Source organism: Pleurodeles waltl, chromosome 6 (genome assembly GCF_031143425.1).
Source record: "Pleurodeles waltl isolate 20211129_DDA chromosome 6, aPleWal1.hap1.20221129, whole genome shotgun sequence".
Classification (NCBI taxonomy): Eukaryota; Metazoa; Chordata; class Amphibia; order Caudata; family Salamandridae; genus Pleurodeles; species Pleurodeles waltl.
This window is the reverse complement of record NC_090445.1, coordinates 1580317262-1580345062: the sequence shown is the minus strand read 5'-3', so window position 1 is coordinate 1580345062 and position 27801 is coordinate 1580317262.

Genomic DNA, 27801 nt, shown 5'->3' with positions numbered 1-27801 from the left:
TAAGAGAAGAACTATGGATTGAAGTGAACCTGTTTAGTTAGCAATCAACTTCTACTGAAGAAGATGTTGTTTGTGTGTATCTAGGATTTGTAGGCAATATAAACAGTGGCAATCGTCCTCTAGTTGGCAATATAGTTACAGAGGGCTGTAGAGCAAGGGTATAACTAAATGACATACACTTGTTATTACAGATTTAAAAACAGGCTACACTAAAAGACAGCATTGCAAACTAAAACACCAAAATAAACATTTGAGGCATAAATCCAGTAAAATAAATTAGCTCCTTTAATTTTTACAAATAGAACACCCACCCATTCCACCCACAACAGACCCATTCCTCTCCCCCAAAAAATGGCCCCATCCCCAAAAGTCCACAACAAAGGTCCACAACAACAGTCTAGGTCCAAAACCTGGTCCCAATTCCCTATCCACTTTCTCCACCCAAGGCCCTTCCAACAAACAAAAAATTAAAAAAGGGCTCAGAAGACGGCACTGTTGATTTGCGTTCAGAGCTGGTCAAGTCTCTGCTTGATCCTTTCCAGCCGGCTCTCCACTCGCCTCTCCTGGCGGTCCAGCCACTGCAGGATGGGCCGTGGCAATGTCTTGTGCATGTCAGCTCAGGAGGGGTTGGCAGCAGTTCCTGACAGATGGGAGTGGTGCCGGCGATGGAATGGCTGCGATGCTGGAGTCTAGGGCAGCTGGATAAACTGGAGCCCAGGTAGGAGGCAGCTTGTATTTCTGCCTCTTCATCCTTCAGGACCCTGGTATTCAGCCCAGATGGTCTCCAGCCTCTGCTGCTGGAGGAAGACCACTATCTCCTGCCTGATGGGGAGTGCTGGTGGGTCAGGAATAATAGCTATTTCAAGAAAAACAAAAAGAAAAAAAGACAAATTTTAAACAAGGATTTGTGCAAACACTTGTTTAACATTAAACAGTGGGTGGCAAAGTAGCAGTACATTGCTGGTTCCCTAGTGCCATTAGACTTTGTGATTATGATTAGGAGAGTCACTGGGAAATTGTGTTACCCACACATGCCTCACATAAAAAGCACTAACTGTCTGGCAAAAAAGAATTAAGGCAAAATAACACCAGATTTAAAAAAAACAGTGATTTGATTTTTTTTCCTTTTATTTTAAAGGTTTTCCTAGTAACTAAACAGACACTTTGAGTGGAAAAATAAAAATAAATTGCCTCTCATTTATGAGAAAGGCATTATGGACTATGGAGTACAAGTTCTTGTCTGCTAAATTAATGGAGGCATGCTAGCCAGCGCTTCTGGTACTTTGCTACTGTCTGCAGCTGGGGTGGCTGTAGTTGTCAATTACCTATCTTTAATTCCAATAGCCCTTGCTCTTGTCCAAATGACTTTCACTTTTTACCCTGACTCCAAAGAGACAGATGGATAATAAATAAGATACTATGTCACACAAGTTACAGGTAAAATGTGGATATTATTATCCTGTCTGCCGTAAATAGACAGTGAGGAAAACAATGCACTGCACTACAGGGAAAGGAAAGGACTATATAGATTGTATTTGGCAGGTTCGTCACAGAGTACGCCAAACCTGAAATCAGATCAGACACTTAGGCCCTCATTACGGCTTCGGTTGTCTTTTTGAAAGACTGGCAAAACGATGCAGCTAGCCTACCGCCAGTGCTGTTGGTATGCTGGGCGCCCTATTAGGAGTTTTTCACTCGGCCACCAGGTAAATACATCGTTTCCTCCCACTAGCCCATTGTAAAACTCACCACAACATTGACGCCGTCTCATAATTGAGCCGGTGGCAATGTTGTGGTGCTGGTGAGACTGCCATGCAAAGGCTGGCGGAAAGGGGACTCGTAGTCCCCAGGGCAGCCATGCTTCCAGTGCTGCCCAGGCAGATTGCAACTTCGAGACTGCAAGGCTGTCAACAGGCGGCAACCTGGTGGTGCCGGCAGTCGGACCGTGGCCCATCTGCCACAGCCATAATGGGGAAGTCAGACCACCCTGTCTGCAGCAGTCCGACCGCCATTGTGAGTGTGGCGGTCTTCAGACCGCCACACTCGTAATGAGGGCCTTAGTCTTACTTTACTCACTGGCCTCGCCCACCACCACAACTTATTTCCAACAAATTAATTTGCTGGGCAATAAGGAAAGGAAACTTGACTTATTCGACTGCAGGGTAAGGTAGACGGCTTAGTCAGGTAGGTAGAGTTTTTGCTAAAGAACAGAGGGGTGTCACTGATCATCGATAAGAAATGTACCTAAGCTTTGGCATATTCAGTCACCATAATAGATGAAAGTTTAAAGGCGAAAAATAAATCTGTTATTGGAAACCATGAAATATATTTTGGAATCACTTCACATGGCCTTAGAAATGTGGCAGATGCCAAGAATGGATTTTTCGATTTTTTGGTAGGCTGGGATAGAAGAACTTAGGAAAGAATAAAGGAGGGAAGTATAAGGAGGTGACTGAGTCGGCAAAGGGAAACACACCTTGTCTGTTTGGTTTGCAATGCATTGAAAACGTTGTAAATGCAGCATTAACTGAAGCAGACACACATTGCACTGCCAGCACTGAAGTCAGGAATTGAATCATACTGCATTTCATTCCTGGGTGGCGAAATGCGATGGGCAGGGAGTGGGTTGATGAATGATGATGGGTGGGATACATAATTGCCTCGCTTAACAAATACAGTAAGTCAAGGGATTAGAACACATATTAAAATACCCCCCACTTTGAACCATAGCTTTGGTAACCATGAAACAAAGAAAGCAAAGTAGATGAGCAGCATGCCCCTCTCCAGAACAGCTTCCTTGTTTATTCATCCAAGCAATCATTTAATCATTCTTTTATTCTTCCTACTATATTGAACCATAGCCACCATGATTTAAGTTTTACTTTATCTCATCCAGTCTTTCACCAAAATTTCCAATCCCTTATCCATCCATTCAGTATCCACCCATCCATCCATTTACCCAACACTCCCCCACACATCCTTTCACCCTCCTACGCATCCTTTCCTTTCATTCATTTCCAAGAGCAGCTCGCGGGGCTTTGTTGGGGCAGGGCAGCATTAGGTGTGCAGAGGGGGCACGGAGGAACAAATTAGTTAAAAAAAAATAATAATAATTACCTGCTTCTCCGCTGCCGCAGAGCTGCTCCTGTGCTGCTCTGCAGGCAGAGGCTCCCAGCCTGCCCTGAGGCCAATCCTGACGCTGCTCAAATCAGCAATAGGATTGGCTGGGAGCTCCCAGCCAGGGCACTCCCAAGCAGCCTGGAAGCCTGTACTTGCTCTCTCCAGCCCAGCAACTGTGTTGCTGGGCTGGAGAGAGTCAACTCCATATGTATGTTTGGCCGGCCCGAGACAGCTGGCCAACATACATGCGCACTGAGGCGAGTCATCCCCAGTGCCCGCCCCCTTTAACAATTGAAAAATAATAAACATGGTTTATTATCATTTCATTTGTTAAAGGTGATTTGCAGTGGCTGCTGCTGGCGGGTGGGGGGGAGCCGACACTCCGCCTTAACAGAGGAGCCGCGCCTGCTCATTTCACCCACCCTTTATTTTATCCTTCCGTTCTTTCCTGTTTCCATTGAGACATCATTTTTAGCGTACATTATGTGAGCTTTTGCTGAGTGTCAGATAGAAAAGGCATAACTCAACCACGGCTGTAGATGGTAAAGCGGGGAGTTCACGGTCATGAGTCACAACAACGCCCTGGTAGCTAGTGAGTATACTAGTAATTGTCATTAAGCAAGCAATGTGACTTACCACCGCCCAACCCTGCTTCTGCTTCTCCTCCTCCAACTGACACTCCTTCTGCACTGACACTTGAGACGGTGGCACTGGTGGTCGGTGTGGCTAGAAAAAAACATTATACAGATACACTTTTCCTTAATTTTTTTCAATCAAAAAAATATAATTTCAATACATTACTAGAGTTTGGTTAGCAGAACTGCAATATCTTCTATCGAAAATATCACTCTTGGCATTTTGTTGGCTCACAAAGTTCGAAAAGCGAGGTAGGCATGCCAAACAAAAACTATTCAAAATGGAGGGGCAGAGCTATACCCTATGATGATGACTCTGAATCATTGAAGCACAGTGAGGCTGTGGAGTAATAACGGCCAATTGAAGACATATGGTGTTGGCTGGTAAATGCAATGGGACCTCATACTTTCCAGTCATGCTGCCCTATCATGGAAACTGCTGGTCTACTGTATAGATGAACTACACAGCACAAGATTAGGAGTAGGGGAGAGTGGTCCATGACCATAGCCACTCTCTTGTTAACTGTTAGAGCAAGAAAAAGAAAGCCGCCTCAACGAACATGATGAATATTATTTATAATACTAGCTTACTCGGGCCTGCAATCTTCACAGTAGATAGTGAAGTACCAAAAATATGTTCTTAGTCTTACATTACCACAAGATATATAGGGGAGAGGTTAAGATCACCAACAAAGCAGAAGAAATCTAGAGACTAGTACAGACTGGAAAGTCAGATACCAAAAAAACATGAAATAAGAAACAAAATGATAATGCAGGGATAACAGGAATTAAACAAAATTTGGATTGAGGAGTTGAAAAAAAGGAGACAGTATAAAAAAATAAACAAGTCTAAAAGTTAGGGAAATAATAATGATAAATTACAGAACTTACCGGGATGAGCAGAGCCCTCAGCATTGACACTGGGGATCAGCGCCTCCTCCCCAGCTCTTGCCAGACCCGCCTCTGTCTGCCTCTCTTATTGCCCGTGGGTGGTTATGTAAGAAATAAAGAAGATAAAAAAATAGATTAGTGGTACAGTTAATCTCCACAAATTTATTATAAAAGGCAAACACAGTAACATTACACTTATCTAAATCAGATTGCCTATGCTACTGGTATCGACTATCGTTGAGTTGGCTATACTCCTAAAATCCCTATTCCAAATTCCTTTAACAAAAACCGCATTTGGAACTAATGCATTGCAACGAATGATCTTTGATTCTATTCTCGTTTCTCAACCCCCCTGAAGGACCAACTCAGTCTCCCTTTTCTGCAATGCATAGATGCATACTAGTACTACACAGTGTGAAAATGCTTGGGGGCTCTATGAGCTACATTAAGAAAGTCACAGAGAACACTAACTCACTGATATCACTAATTCACTTTGGTGACAGGAGGACAGAGGAGTCTGCATTGCAATGGTTGCAATGGTTTCTTAAATAACCAGCCAAAGGGAGAGTCGGCGACTAAGATGAGGTAGCACCCAGCACCTGCCTAGCTCAAACTGGATCACATAATAATATTCTTGACATGAACTCAATGTAACTTGCCTCTGTGTGTGAGAAGCATGCTATTTGGAAAAAAAGTTAGCATTGTAGAACACAACAAATAATATAGTTAATACTCACAGAGCTCTGGAATCTCAATGACAGGTCCTGTTCCCGGTCAAGGATATCCACTCAGCGGTATATCAGCTGCAGAGTGGTGTGCTGGACATGGCTGGTGCGATGCACACACCTGCGTACCCTCCCCCAACGCAGCCTGCTGCCAACACAGAGGGGAGGTGGCATTGCACATAAAAACTAGTGCTGCCACCTCCACCTCACAAAAAACAGCCCAAGGCTGTACACCTTCGTGGCGCTGCCTCCACATGTTAAGCAACTGCTGCCCACTGTTCCGGGGGGGGGGCGGGCTGGCACCACCACTCCCCTGTTCGCCACCCTGCTCTGCCATGGTGCTGGACGGTGTGAAGAAAAGAAACAGGAGAAGGAAGGAAGGAAGAAATACAAAAGTAAAGTGAAAAATAAACAAAAGTAAAAAAAGTAACGAAAAGCTTGAAAAAAATTACAAAAACATAAAAATAAACAGGCACAAAAACACACACTAATACAATTGATAAAATGAGGAGTAGATTAATTAGGAGGGCAGAGGATTGAAAAGATCAGAAAGGGATTAAAGATTTTACAAAAAATAGGTTCAGCACCATGAACTGAATAAGAAAACAATATGGCTGCGCCCATGCGAACACAATGGGGCCATTCACGTGTGATTTTGAATGTGAGGTTGTACTCCGCATTGTGTTTGACATAAAAGTCAATGCGAAGAGGCGCAATGGGGAAACTCGACCCACCCGCATAGCGCAATGGAGTTTTTTAACTACTCCGCAGAGCTCTGCATAATGCGACTCTGTGAACTCCACCCAGGCCTAAAAACATTGTACACCAACAAGGATTATCATTCTGCAAATCCCATACCCCAAACAATATCAAACAGCCTTACCTTGAATAGTTATCTCTGAGATTTCATATAACGAAATACCTGTTCACAGTCTTTTGCTTAGTGTATTAAAAGTCCACTTGATAGGCCTACTGCCTTTAACATTTGCTTTTTGCAAAAAATTAATCAGGCTTACTGCCTTTTTCGTAACTTTTCATATTAAACAGATCACTCATAATCACTGCCTTGTGAACATAACCTATTTATGATAAGAAATGCGTATCTTTTCATGTGTGAAGTTCTCATCCCCAGATCTGGAGTTGCTGCACTCATAAACTAACTATTAAAATGCAACTTTGTGAATTCCAAAGTGTACGTTTACCTTTGTGAATCAGGCCCTATATTCCTATTTCTGTACTGATTTTAAAGCTCTTTTCCTGATCATCACATATGGTCTGATGAAAGATGTGCTTTTCAGCTCAAAACTATGTGCCACTTGACCTGGCCTTCCTCAGGCTACCATGTAAGAGGATAGCAAGATATCCAATATCGTTATGGAAACAACTCACATGCTTGACTGATCCAAATCGCAAGTATCTGCAGGCAGACCAGCTAGTAGGTCCAGCTCCGGATGTGATGTCATTACAGAGGTAATGTTTCTTTTGAGATACAGAGTTTCATCTTCTATCTACTGATTGGTCTTTGCCCACAAGACTTTCTGTCACAATCCCAGTTAGGACAGTTTATGAGTGAGAACACTATAGGTTGGTGAACTTTATATATTTGATTAAATGTTTGTAGGTCAAAGATTGTATGCTAAAGAGTTACATTAAAAAGTTAAAATTGTTTGCAGGTGAGGAATTTTGAATTTGAGAATGCATTTTTGAGTTACGTTTCAAAACATGTCATACATATTATATACTAATATAATCCTACAATTGCACTAAGCTGCTATGTGTTCATTGCAAAATGAATATTTAAAAAGGAATGCTTGGAATGTGCATTATCACTAACATGCAAAAGGTCATTTAAAAAAACAAGTCACAGTACAAACCATTATTATTCTCTGCACTGTAGGTGTGTACTGACATCATACAAATCAAAACAACGACGTACCTGAAAGAATGTCCTCACCAGAAGGGAGATTGGGTGTGGTAGGGTTGATGTGTTTTCAATGCAGTACTTGTGGAAGGAATGTCAATGCTGGGCAGCAATACTGGAACAATTTTTAGAGTAGGGGTGCTGGCAAATAGCGTCACCTCCCTAAAGGCCTAGGGTGTCTGGGGTAGGCTGTCTTTGAAAACACAACAAATGCTGCCAGAAGAAAAACATTTTCATATAAACTCTTACATTTTATGAGATGCTGCACACCTAGTTCCAACACCGCTGAATCTTGGAGAAGGTGTACTGTGTTACTTAACCCCAAGGGGCAGCATGTGCCAGCACAGTTTCCTTGCTTAGTCACAGCACCTTTGAGACTAAATTCCAGTGGCTTCTCACCTATTTGAGCACCTCAAATACTTACACAGTGCTATGTTAAGGTGTTGGGTATATGTAGAATAGTTAACATTTATTCTTTAAAGCTACATAACAGATTTACATTTCAACCAATCTGTGATGGTAGAACAATTCACTAACTATTCAGATTTGTAAAGTGAAAATGTAAACTTGTTCAAAATAAGGATTGTGAAAAAAAATATGCTTGTTTTTGTGGGTTTATTCAAAATCAGTATTACAAAATTCAATACAGAGGGTCATCGTTCCTCATCACAAATAATACATCCTTGTTTCTGTGTCAGTATCTTAGGTCCTGATTTTGAGTTTTAGGGGATGGGACTCTGCCAAAAACATGCCAGACATCCTGTCCGCATTATTCCAATTGTCATAGGACGTGTTGCACTTGTTATAATGCAGACATGATATTTGTCATGTTTGTAACGGAGTAGATCCATCTGCCAAACTCTAACTTAGGCCCTTAGTTATTAGTTGGTTTTAATCCTAATAGTTTGTCAACCCCATTTCCATAATCTGATTGTGGAGTAATATTTGTAAAAAACAGATCTAATTTGGACTTATTGACCTGGAACCAAAGTAAGTAATTGATGGAGGGACATTCAACACTTGACACAAAGGCAAGCCTTTAGAACAGAAGTAGATAGAAGTAGTAGAAGTTTTGATGATTACATCATTTGGTCTGATAACCTTGAGGGACATTCTGTCTCAGAGGAATTGTGGCAGGATTAATAGAGAAGTCTTTAACTGGATAAATACGTTCTAGCCCTGCAAAGACTTTAAGGCCCGTATTTATACTTTTTGACGCTAAACTGCGCTAACGCAGTTTAGCGTCAAAAAATGTTGCGCCGGCTAACGCCATTCTGAAGCGCCATGCGGGCGCCGTATTTATTGAATGGCGTTAGCCGGCGCAAGCAGACCGGCGCTGCCTGGTGTGCGTGGAAAAAAACCACGTACACCAGGCAGCGCCGGCGTAGGGAAAAATGGCGCTAGGGCGTCTTAAAAATGGTGCAAGTCAGGTTGACGCAAAAAATCGCCTCCACCCGATTTGCGCCATTTTTAACGACGCCCAGACGCCATTTACATGACTCCTGTCTTAGTAAAGACAGGAGTCATGCCCCCTTGCCCAATGGCCATGCCCAGGGGACTTATGTCCCCTGGGCATGGTCATTGGGCATTGAGGCATGTAGGGGGGCACAAATCAGGCCCCCCTATGCCACAAAAAAATATAAAAAAAAAAATATTTATACTTACCTGAACTTACCTGAATGTCCCTGGGGTGAGTCCCTCCATCCTTGGGTGTCCTCCTGGGGTGGGCAAGGGTGGCAGGGGGGGTCCCTGGGGGCATGGGAGGGCAGCTGTGGGCTCATTTTGAGCCCACAGGTCCCTTAACGCCTGCCCTGACCCAGGCGTTAAAAAGTGGCGCAAATGCGGGGTTTTCTGCCCCGCCAACTCCCGGGCGTGATTTTTGCCCGGGAGTATAAATACGACGCATTTGCGTCGCAGTCATTTTTTTGGACGGGAACGCCTACCTTGCATCTCATTAACGCAAGGAAGGCGTTCACGCTAAAAAATGACGCTCTTTACTCATACTTTGGCGCTAGACGCGTCTAGCGCCAAGGTATAAATATGGCGTTAGTTTTGCGCCGAATTTGCGTCGAAAAAAACGATGCAAATTTGGCGCAAACGGAGTATAAATATGCCCTTAAGGCCCGTATTTATACTTTTTGACGCTAAACTGCGCTAACGCAGTTTAGCGTCAAAAAATGTTGCGCCGGCTAACGCCATTCTGAAGCGCCATGCGGGCGCCGTATTTATTGAATGGTGTTAGCCGGCGCAAGCAGACCGGCGCTGCCTGGTGTGCGTGGAAAAAAACCACGTACACCAGGCAGCGCCGGCGTAGGGAAAAATGGCGCTAGGGCGTCTTAAAAATGGTGCAAGTCAGGTTGACGCAAAAAATCGCCTCCACCGACTTGCGCCATTTTTAACGACGCCCAGACGCCATTTACATGACTCCTGTCTTAGTAAAGACAGGAGTCATGCCCCCTTGCCCAATGGCCATGCCCAGGGGACTTATGTCCCCTGGGCATGGTCATTGGGCATTGAGGCATGTAGGGGGGCACAAATCAGGCCCCCCTATGCCACAAAAAAAAAAAAAAAAATATATTTATACTTACCGGAACTTACCTGAATGTCCCTGGGGTGGGTCCCTCCATCCTTGGGTGTCCTCCTGGGGTGGGCAAGGGTGGCAGGGGGGGTCCCTGGGGGCATGGGAGGGCAGCTGTGGGCTCATTTTGAGCCCACAGGTCCCTTAACGCCTGCCCTGACCCGGGCGTTAAAAAGTGGCGCAAATGCGGGGTTTTCTGCCCCGCCAACTCCCGGGCGTGATTTTTGCCCGGGAGTATAAATACGACGCATTTGCGTCGCAGTCATTTTTTTGGACGGGAACGCCTACCTTGCATCTCATTAACGCAAGGAAGGCGTTCACGCTAAAAAATGACGCTCTTTACTCATACTTTGGCGCTAGATGCGTCTAGCGCCAAAGTATAAATATGGCGTTAGTTTTGCGCCGAATTTGCGTCGAAAAAAACGACGCAAATTTGGCGCAAACGGAGTATAAATATGCCCCTAAGTGTAGGCAGAATTTAAAAGATATGGGCAGTAGCATGTCTTTGCCTTTGTTAGCCCAGTCTTTGGAAAAGGTATTAAAAGAAGACATTCTCAACCTTATCTGGAATGAAGTAAGGATTCTCCTGATATGCAAATAGTTGATTGCTAGGGATTCAACCTGTGAAACCTCTGGGAAGTTGTGTGCATAATTCAATTTGTCCTAGGTTGATCAATAGATTGAGGCAGGGCATTTATTATCCTGCACATTCACTGACTCTCAGAGGTTGATCTGCTATTGGCAATCTTACCATATTGACCAGCATCCATAGGAAATAAGTAATAATGAAGAAAGGCTTCCCATTTGGGGCATTTAAATATTTTAATGCAGACATTGATAGTATTTATTGATTAATATTAATGTTTTATTATGCAATAAATTGGATCATTGAGAATGGAGCACATCCTTTTGAAACTGTATACTAATATATGGCTGGAGGTAGTGAAAGTTCATGTCAATTAATAAACAGAAAGGTTTGTCCTTCCATAATAGTATTTCATTGTTTCGGGCAGATCGTTTAACATTTTACTGATGCAGGATGTGTATCCTCTGGAATTGAGTTTGGGAGATTTAAATAGTCTTACATACTATTTTCACAAATACCTCACGTTGAAACCACAGTTATTTGATTTATTTAAAAAAGGTGGTAACAACTATGATCGGAATAGTTTAGCCACCTTCAAGAGAGTGATTATTCATGCCATCATTAAAATCATACAACTCAAAGTGGTTTAAATGGAAATATAGTGCAGGTACTCACTATTTAGAGTTCCTTGTTGCTCCTGAATCAGGATTTACTTATGTAAAAAGTCTTATGTTATCCATAGCACAACAAACTAGAACTAGAAAATGGCTTTAAAATCCTACCCTCTTTCATGAAGAAAAATCGGGTATATATAAATATGCTCATTGAAAAGGTTTGTTGTTGAGAACTGACTACATTAGCTGCACTCTCATTTATTCTATGTGCAAAAGGGTTAAATAAGGATTATCAGGCAAGTTCTGAAGAAACTGGAAGTTGGGATGGAGGATACTGGAGACTCCTTGTGCCAAGTACTGGCTATTGTCTTTAGGCACTGGGGGATGGATATTACTGAAAAGCCCACTTAAATTCAAAGAATTAGCTTTTTCAGCTTTGGTTCTTAAGGAATATCCAGGTGGAGCTGTCAAACCTTTCTATTGGAGGGTGATGCAGATTTAAAAATTAGCAAGTAACTAACACAGTAATATGGAATAGAGTGTCCAGTAAATTGTTGTGCAGAGCTGTATCTATATTTATATTTGGCTACACAGCACTTTCAGTATGCGCTGTTCCCTCTCACTGCGAGAGATGCTGATGCTGAGGTCAGACGCTGGTGCCAATGCTTGGAGGTGCGCTGAGTCGGCTCGGAGCCTGTAGTTGGGTAGCGGTGCCTCCACTCACCTTTGTTTGCTGTGAAACCCTAAAATCTTAAACCTTGGACTCTTCTGACCCTTTGGCCCCGGCCTTGGGCTTTGGGCCTCGGACTGCGGAGCGTAGAGTTGGGGATCAGTGCCTCCGCTCATCTCCATTTGTAGCAAACTCTGAAACTCTAAAACTTAAACCTTGGACACCTCGAGCCCCGGCCTTGGGCCTCAGACTACAGACCTCAAACCCCAGACTTCAGGTATTGGACTTTGGGCCAGTCCTTCTGCCCTGTCTGCCCTCTCTGGCCCCTTGGCCCTTGGGGGCCCTCCTTGAGCTCACCTAGCCACAGGTTTGCAGACTTCGCCTGCCCTCTACCGTCAGCGTCAACTGTTCGATATAGCACAGCAGTTATAAATGAGCTGTAAAACCAGTGCAAGGCAACTGGGGTCAGGCGGCGGTAGTAGGGCAGGCAGAAGCTTAGGCTGCAGGCAGCTAGCGTCAGGCGGAGGCGGCTGGCTTTAGGACAGTGCGGCTTGCACAGACTGTGCTGTCCTGCGTTGCCTTGTTCCTACTACCCTTCTCCAACTTTAAATTCTCAAGCCGCCCCATTCCTTTTCCCGCTGTTTGCTGCAAGTTATGACATTGTCATTCAATAAACAGAGAGACCTGCAATACGTTGAACCTTTTGCAGTTTAGTGGTCAAGTCTTGAAGAAGGGGAGCGTAAGAACCAAGCACATCATGAGGTCTGGTAGAGCAGGAAATAAATTAGTCATCTCGCAAAAATGTGTTGTCGAGGAGATGCACCGCATGATGCTATAGTCCAGCCATCAACATCCCAGGGAGACAGGGTCCATCCTTCCTCTTTCAGTCAGTGGCTCCCCAGATTGTCTCACAAGATTTTGAATTGTTCAACACTGCAGTTTTGCATCCTCTCTACTCTGTCGTTAATATGCCTCAACCAAGCTCACTGAGGTCTTGCGAGTCTTCTCTGTTGGCTTATTTTAAGGAGAAATCTCCAGTTGTAACAAAGGCAAATGGCGGTGTCACCCAGCTTGAGACAGGTTTGAATGCACCTATGACGTCTGGCATCTTGGAGGTGTCACCAAAGGCCTCTTGATCCTTGGAAATACTTGCACAAGTACACTGTCATGTTCTACCAGTCATTTTTGTGGATCACTCTGGCTCAGAAAGCAGTCCAGAGGCTCAGGAATTAGACATCGATCGCACAGTCCCCAAAGAAAACTCAATCCCATTGGTGTCACAGGTGGTTAATTCGGTTGTGGCTCCACTGAAGCAAGACCTCTCCAATAGTTATTTCAATTAGTCCTCCGGCCGGACAATGGACTCGTAATCCAACTGGCAGCATTTTACCTATGCTTCCTACGAGATATCCTAGTAGGTCATGTAGTGGTATCTCTCAAACAGAGTTTAATGAGAGAGAGCTTAATGATGAATCACTCCTGGACCTATCTTGTCTTCAAACTGAATCTGTGGAAGGTGCAGATATTCGATCTAACCCCGTTTCCAACACTATGGCCGAATTCAGTGGGCCTCTTTGGTCCCAGTTTCTTCAAACATGGCAATCTACTGTTTTGGCCCTGAATTACCACTCTGACAGTTTTGAGGTGCAAGTCAATTTGTTGAGTACATTAGCCACTCATGCAGTGGGAATGGAACACAAATTAGATAATTTAAATCAGTTCATCATCAGAGCGCAAACAAGCACTAATCTAGCTCAAGCAGCCTGCTGTTGCCCTTCAATAGAACGTTTGTCATCTCTTTGGACTTTTATAAGATCAGTCCTAGCTGAAATTAAGACGTTTTCATCTTGCTCCATACCCAAAGTCACTCCATTGAATCTGAGGCCCCACCTAGACTTGGCAAGGCAAAAAATTAAAACCGAAACACTGGATGATTATTTTTTTCTGGCAAAGAGTTCATCAACCATTAATTCGAGCCAGCTTGATGTCATGGGAGACTCAGAGCAAGGCACTCTTGCCAGTTCAGTTCATCAGAAGACCTGCTTATCTGAAATTGAACGTATGGATCTAGTTCGCTCACCCCACTCTTATTGTGTGTCACAAGCAGATCCTTTAAACTCATCTCCTCTAGGGGCAGTCCCTGGAGTTCAGTGCACAATAAGAAGGAAAAAAAAAGAGGATTCGTAACATTGGAATAAAAGACAGACCCTACCCCTTCCTGAGACTTCAAATAAAGGTATACAATTGGTTCAGCATGATATGCGGCAGTCGCAGGAGGCAACAAATTTGACTTTGCCAACTGGTCCTTCCGTGGACAATCAGGGTGGCTTGCTGCCACCCAGTGATCCTGTGCATAGTTTATTGACCAGTGTCTCTAATAAAGGAGATGGAATTTAGCTAAAGAATCCTTGGGCCCTTTTAATTATGGCAAAGTTGACAGTTGTGCAGCACCCACTGTCACAAGCTCGGTGGAAGATGGTTCTGTTGGCATTACAATAACATTATTGAACCTTACGGGGGCCTACGAAATGGCCAGCTGTGATACCGTGGGACTAAGAGCGGATAGCTCTCTGGAAATGCCTCCCCAAAGACAAAGTCATAAGCCATTGGTTCCATGCCATCAAGACTTTACTATCAACCATTTGGTGATGGGGCCAGAAATTCCCATGGGCCCCACTAGCTCGGCGGACCAGATTCATCTCAGGCCATCATTTTGTTTTTCAATGATTTTATCTAAGTGTCCTACTGCCAAACTACTTTTCATGCCGAAATACCGCTCAAGGGGTACTCATGATATCTTGACTAGAAGGAACATGCTAAGACTTTTTAAAGCTATCCGGAGCTGAGAGATATTGGATTTGGTGATATCGTCTCCATCAAGCTTCTCCCTGAAATGGGTTCACTGACAGGGGAAGTCACCTTGGTATCATTGGCTTCGGCTGCCTTAGCACATTAAATTCTTGCTAGAGAAGACGTATTTCATTCTTGGGGTATCAAGATCACTCCCCATAAGAATCCTGGCTATCCTGCGTTATTGTCCAAACCTTTTAGTCCAAAGGGTCCCCCAGTGTTGAAGATATTCTCAATTTTGAAAGGTGCTCAGGGCAGCACCACTACCTATAGTGGTATAGGAAGGACTGATGTCGGCAACCAGCTGGGGAATAGTTAGGATTGGCTGCCATCTGCTCTTCTGCATGGGTGATCTGAATGACCCTTGCAGGAGGGGTCTCCCGTGGCAGAATACGAAGGGTTGTCATTATGTTCTTGGAATATCAGTGGAGTTGCACACAAGTTTGAATCGGTCGACCTAGTGTCATTTTTAAATTGTTATGAAATCATTTCTTTGCAGGAAACATGGTCTGAGGTTAGCTGCCTACTGCTAGGGTTTCTGGAATTTTGGGAATCTGCCTATAGAGAGAGTAAAAACGGCCCTGCTAAGGGGGTGTTATCCATCTATGTTGCTGCTAAACTAAAAGGCCATATTACAACACTTTTTGGGAAGAGAACTGGGTCCAGGGGATTAAGGTTTGTAACTGGAGTTTGCATCAAACCCTCTGTGATGAATGTTTATATTGCTACAGGCACAAAGAAAAAAAGAGGAGAGCTGACCCGCCTTATGGAGATCTTGGGTGACTTAGCTGGGGAACATCCTTTTGCTGACTATTTTGTAACTGCGGATTTCAAGGAAAAGCCAGAAGTTAAAGAAAGCTTGCAACAAAGCTGCTAAGGCAATTAGGAAGAGTCTTGACTCCACGGCACTAATAATCAAGTTTAAGGAATTGCAGAAAGGTTATAGGAAGGCTGTTTTTGAAGAAAATCAGAGATGCTCTAATTTGTTTTGGGTAAAACTTATAAGCACCAGTAAGGACTCAAATTCAAGGAAGTTTTGGTTCCTTATTAACAATCTAACAAAGAATCAAGGGAGGCTTGGCACTGTTAAAATCTTAGAAGGTGACTAGGCTTCCTTTTTGGTCAGACACTTCTCAGTAAGTGAAGAGAACCAGTCAGGTGCGGGGGCCCACCCTTCTATATTAGTCACACCGATTTAATTTCAGCCTCAGCCATTAGTGTCCCTGGCCCTCCAATTAGACGTTATGACCTTTTCTCCGCCCGTCTTTGTCGTATTATCTCCAAGGCAAAACAGGACAGAGCTCTGTGTCCCAATGGCCTTCCGCAGATGCTGTTCAAACAGGACGCATCTTTTTATGCAGATCATTTTGCAAACCTTTTTGATTGTTGTGTCTTGTCCTCAAGAATTCCCAAGTCTTGGCATGGTACTATAATTCACCCATTACACAAAAGTGGCTCAACGTCTGATCCAGCCAATTTTAGGCTGATAGCATTGCTTGACAATGAGGCTATGATTTATGCCAGTCATTTGCTAGAAGATCTTTGATCTTGGGCTGAGTTAAGGGGTCTAATACCTAAAAATTGGGGAATTCCATTTGTGTTTCTGTGGGGTATTATATAATTACACACAGGCGCCTGGGTTTGCATTAAATTAGGAGATGGCTGCTCCCTTTCCAGGAAAATTCACACCTTTTGTGGTGTGAAGCAGGGATGCGTGCTTGCCCCTTGCTTTTTAATCTGTTTATTGCAGACCTGTCATCTGTTCTCAATGCCATTAACTCTCACCCCCCAAGGTTGGTGGTCTTCGGTTTAGTCATTTGAACTATGCTGATGATTTGGCAATGTTCAGCCACACCAGGGTTGGCCTACAATGGTTGCTTAACCAGCTTGCACTTTATACAGCTGTGAATCACCTGGAAATAAATCTGCTAAAAACAAAAGTGGTCTCTTTTGGCACGAAAAGGCCTTTGGGAAGTAACTGGTATTATAGGAGCAGTAAACCTATTTCAGACCACTCCTATAAATATTTAGGAGTGCATTTTGATGCCAGGGGCAGCTTTGTTAGGCAGAGGAAGGAGATTGAAGTTAAAGTTGCGGCCCTGCAGATGGCCTTTTCCAAACTACTTAAAATTCCAAATGGGCCTAACCAGCTCCCTTTAATGGAAGTTATGAGAGCCAAGATTTCCTCCTCGCTGTCCTATGCTCAGGAAGCCATTTTGAGTAGAGGCTCATGTCTATTAAAGAGGTTGATTATTAAGATTTATAAGAGAGTCTTTAATCTCAGCAATCTGCATCTCCTATGCAGGATTGGCTGGAATTTGCTATTTTAGATCAGCGGGCAGTAGGTGTGGGTGCTCTTCTGAAACTCCTTTATAAGCTACGGCTAAATCGGGTAGTTTGGAGTCAATTCTTTGGCTTGAAATTAGTGCGACTGAGGTAAAAGGGTCTCACTACAGCTTTTTGACTGATTGCAAATGGCTACTGAGAGTTGAGGATCTACCCCAGCTGGCTAACTTTCCTGTTCTTATGGGATTCGTTTGAAAGAGAAATTAATTGCACTAAGGATGGGTGATTGGACGTTTTTGAAGAATTTACCCACCTGGCTGTCCAACCCAGGGAGGGTGTCATGTGCAAGGGTTGGGGGGTTGGTGAAGAATCCTTTGAACACGTGGTCTGCCTGTGCCCATCTCTGCTTAAGGAGCGAGGAATAAGTGGAATTCTTTGGGGGTCTTCTCCTGTCGGTATGCTGTTAATATGTCCTTGGACCCTGAGAATACAATGCTGAATGTTTTTTTTTTATTTCTTTATTGCATTTATAGTTTAACATATGATATATTGCACAGTAAAGGGACATGTGTCCCACACATTTGCAATTAACTTCAATACACAACGGTAAACATATGGGAAAGAAAACGCAGGCAAAACAGTTCCATCTACCTACACTGAAGAATTAGCTCAGGAGGCTGTCCCTCCACATCCATGTCAAATGGCTTTCATCTAGTGTAGTATCCTGCAACCTGTAGAGAATGTCCATCTGGCTTATTCATATATACAGTTATGTAACATGTTTTAACTGAATATATACTATCACAGATCACCATTGCCTGAAATAGAGGAATCAAAGCTGATCAGGTGCAGGTACCAGTGGAGTGAAGAGATCTGCTAACATGAGCTCCCATTGCGCCATGAGGGGATACTTGCATTGCCCCAGTGCATCTTCACGCTGGACAGCCATATAGTCTGCTCCCGCCCAAACAGAGAAGGAACGTTTCCATGCTTCATATGTTGGTGGCTCAGGAGTCCGCAATTTGTGGGTTATAAGGCGTTTGGCTACCAAGAACCCTAAATCCAAAAAGCGAGATGTGGCCTTCAACTTCTTACCCATAGGAAACAAGCCCAGGATGCACATCTCCCATGTCAGTAGCAAGGGCCGGTCTACACAATGTATTAAGGATGCTAGGATCGAGGAGTAGTAATGGCTCAGAGTGCGGCACGACCACATCATATGCAGAAAGTCTGCCCCTAAGCTTTGACAGTGCAGGCAAGTGGCGCCTGTTCAGGTAAAATATATGTTAATATTTTCCGATGTAAGATAAGCTCTTTGAGTAACATAATATTGAATGAGTCGAAATCGCATATTGCGCAGGACATACATGGGAGTTTCTAGTTTGGTTACCAATTCCTTGTCTGTGAAAGGCCTCCCCCATCTCCCTACAAACGCGATCAGAGAGCCACAAGTGGCGACGTAGACAATCAGCTATCCAGTGTATTATATGCCTCCCTTCACCAAATACATGCACATATTGCAGTGTGTAGTGTGTCTGGGGTTCTACAGTGAGGTCACCCCATGCACGTTGTAAGGCCTGCTTGAGGGAGCCATACAGAAGAAAAGTGCCTGGACCCAGTCCAGTGGTCTCCATCAGTGTGTCGTGGGTATGGAGGGTGCCATCTGTGTATATTTCCATTGTGTGCCAGTCAGCTAGTTCTGCAGCCGATCTGATACATGCACCAAAGGGGTGTCCCTAAGAGTGGTATGGTTGGTGCATAGGGAATAATATCCCTTGTGAGGTAGCAGCATCTACGGAAGCAGTGATATGCTAATTTCACCAGTAGGGGCACTGGCGCTGCAGGCTTAGGACAGAGGTGAAATAAATGAAGTAGTTTATATCGTGACCACGGTGGACGATCAGTGGCCGTGTCTGTTAGCTGTCTCGAAGAGAACGGACAGGCCACCCATTGTAGCTTCACAGCCAAGTAATAGTGCTCCAAATTCGGCAGTGATAAACATCCCAAGGTTAGTGGGCGATAAAGCTTAGAGAGGGCTACTCTACAGCAGGATATATTCCAAATTAAATTACGTAAATCCCGCTCCATGGGGAGGAAGAAGGAAGCCGGTATGTATAGAGGTAGGTTCACAAACTAATACAATAGCCTAGGCAGCACTATCATCTTAACAAGGGCCACCCTGCCTGTGACTGTCAGTGGTAATGTCTTCCAGAACACCATCTGACGACGTAAGCCCAACACAGCACTTGTCAGGTTCCCATCAAACAGATCAGACTCAGTGTGATATACCTGTATGCCAAGGTATCTAATGGTGTTGGGTTCCCACATGAGGCCAGGAGCTATAGGAGTGAGGCCCGGATTAGACACAGTGGGCACCAATGGGAAAACACAGGACGGGGCCAGTTTTCTCGCAAGTCAGACACTTTTGCATGAGCATTGAACAATGGTATTATTTCACCGGGGAAGTCCTCTAGATCTCTAATATACACAAGAAGGTCATCCGCATACAAAGAAATCACATGATTCCCCTCCCCCTGAGGTATTCCCCAGAAGTGCCCTGCACTGCGTAGAGCAGCTGCCAATGGCTCCACCACAAGTGCAAAAAGCAGGGGAGATAAGGGGTATCCCTGCTGCTTGCCCTTCCTGATGCTAAGGAGGGGGGGGGGCGAACAGAGGCGTCCTGTTTTGGTTTGGGCCTATGGAAGCGTATACAACAATTTCACCAGCTGTATAAAACGAGGGCTGAAACCATACTTCAATAGGACAACAAAATGGTAAAGCCATTCCAGCGAGTCAAAAGCTTTCTCCAAGTCGATCACTAAACAGCCCGCTCGTGGTCAGCGACAGGGGGCAGACCTCAGTATCCGGAAAAATCTGCGGAGGTAAGGGATGTTGTGCGGCTGGCACAAAGCCGTTTTGGTCCTTATGAACCAATGCAGGCACCAGTGGGGCCAGTCTCATTGCGACAACTTTGGCTAGTATTTTATAATCCGTATTTAGGAGTGCCAACGGCCTGTTGGAATGCAGTGGGGTCTTTGTGTAGTTTCAGGAGGGAGACTAGGGTGACCTCCCTTAATGTGTGGGGTAAGCGTGCCAATGTTATGGCCTCTTCATATAAAGTAAGCAATTGGATTGAGTATGCCTTATAAAATTCGCCCGGTAGCCCATCTGGACTAGGCACCTTATCATTTGCAAGAGAACGGAAAGCATTATAATGTCGCCAAACGTCCGTTAGCTGCTAGTGGTGGAGCCAGGTCACTAGAGAACGGGCATTGGATATAGCGGTGGTGTGCCCCAATGGTGGAAATTACCTATGCAGAAATGGGTTTAGTACACAAATTAAAATCCCCTTCAATTAGCTAGGTAACATCGCTCAATCATGCCAGCAACCGGTTGAGTGCATTTAAAAAGGGAGTTTGATCTACATAGGGAGCATATGTATTGCCAAGGAGGATATGCTTGCGTTGTTCTACACAGCAATCGTGTAGTCTGGGAAATCACCCATAACTCTGCGAGCGGTTTTCTTTTAACACCATATCCCTATTGCGGTAATGAAGGAAATGTATCACCATCAGTCGCGGGCCAATGCTCGCCGGGGGACGCTGGCCCAGCACTCTATGCACTCGTTCAATGGAGAAAAAACAGGAGAATGCGTCAGTGGAGAGAATAGCGTGCAGCCAGGTTTCGATATACTGTACGGGTTCAGGGCCCTCAGCGCCCTCCAGCAGGCCCACAAAGCGAACGTTGTTTCTACGGGATCTGCCCTCAGCATCCTCTGCACGCTTCTCCAACATTCTCACTCTGTCCGTCAAATCCCTCAGGACAGCATCAAGGTTGTCTGTTCTGGGCGGCAGTGTTGTGACAGTTTGCTCCACCAGTGTTACCCTGTCTCCCAGTTTTCTATGATCGGCATGCAGTAGACCCAGGTCTAATTAAACTGTGTCTATTTTGGACTCTAGTGAGGTCCGTGTGTTGTCAATGTCCAGCAGTACCGCGTCTAAATTGTCCTCTAGGGCACTGGGGTGGTCCGGATTAGCCATGGCTGTCGTTGACTCGATGCTGCGATGCAAGCGGGGTCCCTCCGGTACGCTGCCGACCCATAGCCCACAGTGCAGGGCCATCCATGAGCCAATGAATCGGTGCAATGGGTTCCGCTTTCTATCGGCAGTGCCCCGTGCCGCAGAGTAGAACTTTTTATGGGGGCACAGTGGTAAGAGGGCTGAGCCACCAACGACACACTCGGCTGGCCAGAGATAAGGACGTAGAGGGCGCACCACCTTCAGGAGTGATTAGCCAAAGCGCCATCCAGAGTCCATCTCCCCAAGAGCAGCACGAACATCTTGCCGCCAGACCCTGCGGTGCGTTATCGGCAAAGCCAGAGGGGCCCAACACATGCAGCCGCTGTAAGCAGTATTTGCTCAGTGGGACACATCCGATGGCTGCATAATGCCGTCCAGTACCACCATTCCGCAAGTGTACAACAGTGTGACAGAGCAGGTCAGGGCAGTCGCATCAGCCAAGCACGCCAGCGCCAGCCCTGGGCATACATCTCCTGTGCAGCAGCCCCGCCACAAAGGGAGGCGTCGTGACAGGTCCAGCAGCCCACCACGTTCACAATTGTCCCTTACTCAGAAAGTTCGATCCACGGGGCTCAGGCTCTTCAGGGAACCCCCACTTCCTGTCTCCCTGACAGTGCGGGCCTGCAGACTCAGCGCGGCCCATAGCCCCACGCTATCCTCCCTGTGAAAGCATCACATACTTTGCTCGAGTCGGCCTACCGGCTCAATGCCCAGAGTGGCTCTGCTTCACATCTCTGCCAACGCTGTCCATTTGAGTCCAGTCGGGCGGTCATCAGCCAAGCGGTCCCGATGGCACATTGGTCTGTCCCGCGCTCAGAGCGTCATTTTGCATCCTGGGCTGCACCGTCGCCGAGGGGAGTCTCCGTCATCAGTGGTCATCTGGGGGAAAATATGAGCCGGATTCTGGTGGTTCGGCCCCCCAACGGTCCTTCAGTGCCGCCGATCATAGGTATCACCTCATGGAGCGGTCCTTTCATTCAGGAGAAATGAGTGGCAGTGCGGAGCTCCTCTACCAGGCACCCACCATGTTGGCTCCTCAAGCCACGCCTCTACAATGCTGAATGTTTTGTTGACTACATTTATTAATGCTGCCCAGGCCAAGTTCATCAGGGGCACTGCAAACAGTGAATAATGGTGTACGAAAACCATTGCTCCTTGTGTTTTGAACTAATTCTGCACTATCATAAGTTTTTAATTTCTTATTAAGGATTTTATTAATTTGCTGGTTGCCATTTTATGTTGGAACAACTAATGAACGTAAGCACTTTAGGTGCCCAGGCAGTAATTGGTTCCATGTTTATTGTTTATGAGGTGGGTGTCTGGCTCGCAGGGAGGACCGGAAGTAATCCTGACTATAATTATATGCAAAGTTAGATTTTTGCAGTTAGATCCCCTGCTATTATGGGAATGTTTTTATTTTGACGTTAATGTATATAAATTAATAAGTATATTATTGTGTATTTAATGTCTGATATTAACATTGTGTTTTACCAGAAGCTCAGAGTCCTCTTGGTTTTAAATTGTAATGGATTTTAATATCTGTGCAATAAATTATATATATATATATATATATATATATATATATATATATATATATATATATATATATATATATATATATATATATCCATCAGCTGGAAGCCATCTCACAGCATGGGATTTAGGAATGTAGTTGCCCATGTTAAATGAAGGCCAGTTGGAGTGCATCAGAGTCAGTTACTTTGATGGTTAAGCAGCATGCAAAATCATGTGGCATACCTCGGGGCACAAGTCACCTTGAACTGAAAAAGACGACGAGGCTGGCAGAAAGGATATCAGGAGAGCAGCTAAGAGTCCATGTCAGGGACTTTAGACCCTTCTTTCATGTTGCATGAGAATTAAAAATGAATACATTATTGACTATCCTCTTATAAACAGGTAAAATGGAATGCGAGGTTAACAAAATATTCGTGAGATCAATGGTTACCTTGTATAAAGATGGAGTATGCGGCTGGTTCAATTGTTCGTCTAGAAACGAATAATTTGTCAAATTATTTTCCACTGGGACTTGTGGTGTGAATGTTGGTTGGACATACATGGTTGAGTCAATTTCCTCACCTTCAGGAGATAATAGAAATCACCGCTCCAAAATGTATTTTAAAAATATATCCTTTAATAAACAGTTCAGTACTTGTGAGTTTTCTTCACTGTGCATTGACCGTTTCTCTATTTTACAACTTTTAATATACTTCCCCTAAGAGAATGTGTTATAAATGATTAGGCATAAACTAACTACACAATAAAATTAAATGACAAGGATGTGCATCAAACTGTTGTACAGAGTACTGTGGAAGAGGTACTCACAGCACAAACCCGTTCTAAGCACCGGTCGTGAAAGAAACAGCTTGTGAACTATTGCGAAACGTCCACTTTGAGATGGTTTTACCTCTTAAGGAAGTGACGTCCTAACCAGGCTCTACCAGAGAACTAACTCTCTGCTCTGTGAATACAGCTGTAGTAGGCAACGCCTGAGAGTCTGCTGCTTCTGATGACAGGCGTTTCCTGTCCACGATAAATTCACTGCCCCCCACCCCCGCCAGCAGAAAATGTAAATGAATTCCCATCAAGTCAACACCAGGAGGTGCGGCCCTGTCCCAACCAGAATTATAGCCCTGAGGCTGAAGGATGTTGGCTGTTCTTTGCAACACCCAAAAGGTGCGTGCAATGATCGTATCTGATTCATTTAATTTTTGATTTATTACTTTCTCCTTAGCTATGAGGTGAAATGTGAGCTGTGGTAACTGTGCATTATTTGGGCACATTTTAGACCGATGCCAATTAATTTTGCACTCTCCGCCCACGGAAAGGGATCTCTGGTAAATTGATCAGAACAGTCAGAATATCTATCCAAACATCTTCCCCTCCTTCTGCCTACCCGTACCTCTGACTCTTTCCCTACCTACACCGACTTCAAAGTGTTCTTTTACCTTCCTGCCTAACTATTTTTCTCTGCCTGGCTCTGTCATCTCTGGCTCTATCTACCCTGCTCACCCCTCTTTACTTCTCCCTCTGTTTGTGTGCCCACTTCCCTCTGTAAACTTCACCTTTCTCTCCACTGCTCCCTTCTATGCCTCCCACAACTTGTTATATGTGTTCTCTCGCCTTCTACCTCACTATCATTGAATTATGTTCCTTCTCTTTACCTCACTGTTCTATCCAACCTCTTTCTCTCCACTTCTTTCACCTCTCACTACCAACCCTGCTTTTCTCTACTTTAAATATCTTTCTGCCTCCTGCTTCTCTCCTTGCTTCACACCTCTTTTACCCCAATCCTGTTTTCTTTACTTCTCTCTCTCTGCTTCTCTCAGTACGTGCACATCTCTGAAGCTCCTTCTGACTGCTCCATGACCTCGTGACTCCACCACTTCCACTCCTCTTTGTATCCTCACCCTTCCCTCTGCAACCCATGCTCTATTTCAGTTTCATCTCCCTGTGCCTCTCAACCTCATACCTTTACCTCATCGCTTTACCTCTCACATCCCTTTATTTCTCTCTTTCCTCTCTCTACCTCACTACTCTGTCCTCAGCCTTCTCTTCCTCATTCCTCTATCTATACTTTGCATCCCTCTCACTACTTCATTTCTCTACCCACCCCGCTCTCATTACCTGGCTTCTCAATTGATGTGGCCATTCCTATGCTACCTCACTCTCACTTCTGCACTCTATTCACTTTCTACACCTATTTCTGATTCCTGAGTTCTCTCAATACATTACTTCTTTCCTCCTAGTTTTCTTTCTCTGTCTCTACCCATTTCCTTTGTCTAGCATTGCCATCTCTCTCTCTCTCTAGCTCATCTTTCCCTGTACCTCCATTTTTATTTCATCTCAATTTTGATAATTTGCTTTCTTTTTACATATGCCTTCGTCACATGTCTCGCCCTCTTTCTCTATCTCACCACTCTCTCTAACACACCCTCTCTGCTTAACGTTGAATCAACTTCACTTCTCTTTCTCAACTTTACCCTGTCTCTTTATTTTACTACTTTTAACTTTAGGCCATAACTCTCTTCAATCATCTGTCTCTAGTTCCCTCTCTGTCTCATTAATCTTGCTTTTTTAAAAGCCTCCTGTGCCTCACTACTCAATTTACAATTCTCTCTCTACCTAGCATCTCTCTACACATATCTCAGTAGCTCACCTCTCTGCGTGTATACCTCTACAATCCTCTAACTTTACCCTTCTCTAACTCATCTCTCTATCTACTGAATCCTCTGTTTATATACTTCACCCCGTCAGTGTGCCCTACTCTTACCCTCTGTTTCCTTCTCCCTGTCTCAGATTTCTCTACCTCTCAACCTGACTTTTAAAATGTACCTATCTGCTAACTCTCTTTCTCAACCTACTACTCCTTCTTTATATGTCTCTCATCATTCTTTATGGCTACCTCGCTTTTAGCTTTTAATCTTACATCCATCCCTACCTCAAGCTTCTCTCCACCTCATCTCTAACTCTACCAGCCCACATGCCTTCGTCCTCTTTTTCACCTTTCTCACTATATTGGTCTCTTAACTTGTCTTTCTTTCTGCTATCCTTTGCCACATCATTTCTCTTACTCGGCAGATTCGGATGCCGCTTTCTAGCTAGTGAAATACATTCAATAGAATGAGGAGAGGAGAAACAGGTAGGATAAGGGAATTACGAAAAAAAGTAAGGAAATGGTGAAAAGGTTAAGACAGTGATTTAATTTTCCCTGTTACACTGATTATTCCAGTTGTGAAGTGAGATTTATTTGTGACCACAAATATCCACCAATGTCAACAATATTAATTGTAGTGTGTGTATGTCTTATTTTAATATTATGTGTTAGTTCACTGAACATCCCCCGAGCCACCATTACCATTTTTTTAAGTGGAAGGAAAGTGATGGTTAGACACCAACTTGCATGTAAAATATTTTTGTTTAAAAAATCTAGATCCAAGTATAAAACTAAATGAATTGCAAACAAAAATGCATGTATCAATGTTTATTTCGTTTTTTTGTTCTACTTGGCAGATTAATGCAAGGCTGTGTGAATTTTAGGCTGTCTTGCATGCCCCCAATATTAGCTAGCATCATGATGTCTTGAATTAGCTGAAAAGGGCCAATACTCCTAATGTTGCTCTAAACAGAGGGCTACAAATTCGTCTTGCCTGGGACAACAAAATCATTGTTGGGGGATGGGAGCGATAGTAAATACTCTTGAAACCCTTTTTACTTATCCAAACATTGAGTTTATGTGTGTTGTAGACAAATGGCTTGCAATAAGGTGGCAATAGACTGGTGAATTGAGAACATACACCAAAACTGTGTCCCCTGCAGATGTATTGTCTTTCAATCACATAGTTCATGTGAGTTGAGTGTCTGCTGCAGTGATCTGCGCAATGTGCAGGTTACTTGTTTATTTGTGTGCACATACACGTGTATGTAAGTTTAAGGTTATATATCATTTCATATCACACCCCAGGGTCAGGTTACTCTAGGTCATGTGGCGCTTTTACCTAATCTTACCCCTTATTGTTCCTGGCTACATATCTACAGCGATTACCTAGAAACATACTATTATATCAAAAAGTGCGCCCTGGGATATGGTTGAGGCCATCTTGGTTTATCGGGACCAGGACGTAACCCGATGATAAGCATGTGAATAAATATTGAGTGAAGATCTTTAAGAAAAATAAGAAGATTTTTCTATGAGTACTTTTTTCCTGTAACTGGTAAATTTAGATCGGCTGATAGGATACCATCCTGTTCTAAGGATACAGAAAGGGAGAAGGTATCCTAAATTCCCTAGAATCTCTTCCCCCCTCCCAAGGGAAATACCATCAGGGATAATGTGTGATTGAATGCTTTCTTGGCCTACCATAACTACAAATCTGTCACTAGCACCGCTTGTGCCTGTGGGCTGTCCCTGCCCTTTGACCAGATCTTTTGTACCATCCTAACTTATAACTAATATTAAGGGTCAGGAGCTGGTTGAGTGGGCTAGAGAATGCATGGTGTAAAGACTGAAAAGTATGCAGCTCTGAACCATAATTAAGTTCCCCTAAATGTAGTCACCTTTATGTCTATATATTTCTGGCTATGTGGGGCCACACTAAGGTTTGCTTTGGACCACAGTGGAAAGCCTGGACCATAGGAAACACCCTTTGGTGTACATTCCAATACTCTAGCCCAGCAACTTTTGGTAGCTGCAAAAGGATGACTCTCAGACTTTCTCACTTGCTCAGTGTATCATTGTAATTGAAGAGATGTTTCAACAAGCTCTGCATGCAAGTAGTTTAGCCTAGGGCTACAGGGATCTACATTCCCCTGTGCCACCCACTGCATTTGAGTAGCAAGATAATGATTGAAATCGGGTGCCCCAAGGCCTCACACATCTGGAGGAAGTGTCAGCTTCTTCTCTTTTGTCCTCCCTGCTCCGTAGCAGCTCCATCCATAGCTTGTCTACCTCAATTACTGGGTATTTCAATTGGCACAAATGTTAAATAATAGGGAAAGTTGGTGAGGATCATCATTTCAGTCAATCTACCTGTGATCAAGAAAGCAACCTATTCCAAAAGTGTGTTTGGTTTCATAGTATTGACATGGTCTTTGTTGCACAGGTATTTTGCCCCAACAGTATGCCCGGATTTTTTCTTTTTTGATCACCTGTTTTTTTTACATTTTACTGTGGGTCTGCCTCATTACCGATGTATCTCCCAAGATAATCACACAGTAAGCAGACTGTGGGGGTCATTACGACCCTGGCGGGCGGCAGTAATATGGGGAAAGGTACTGCCAACAGGCTGGCGGTACCTTTTCCCAAATTATGACATTAGCGGTTTGGCT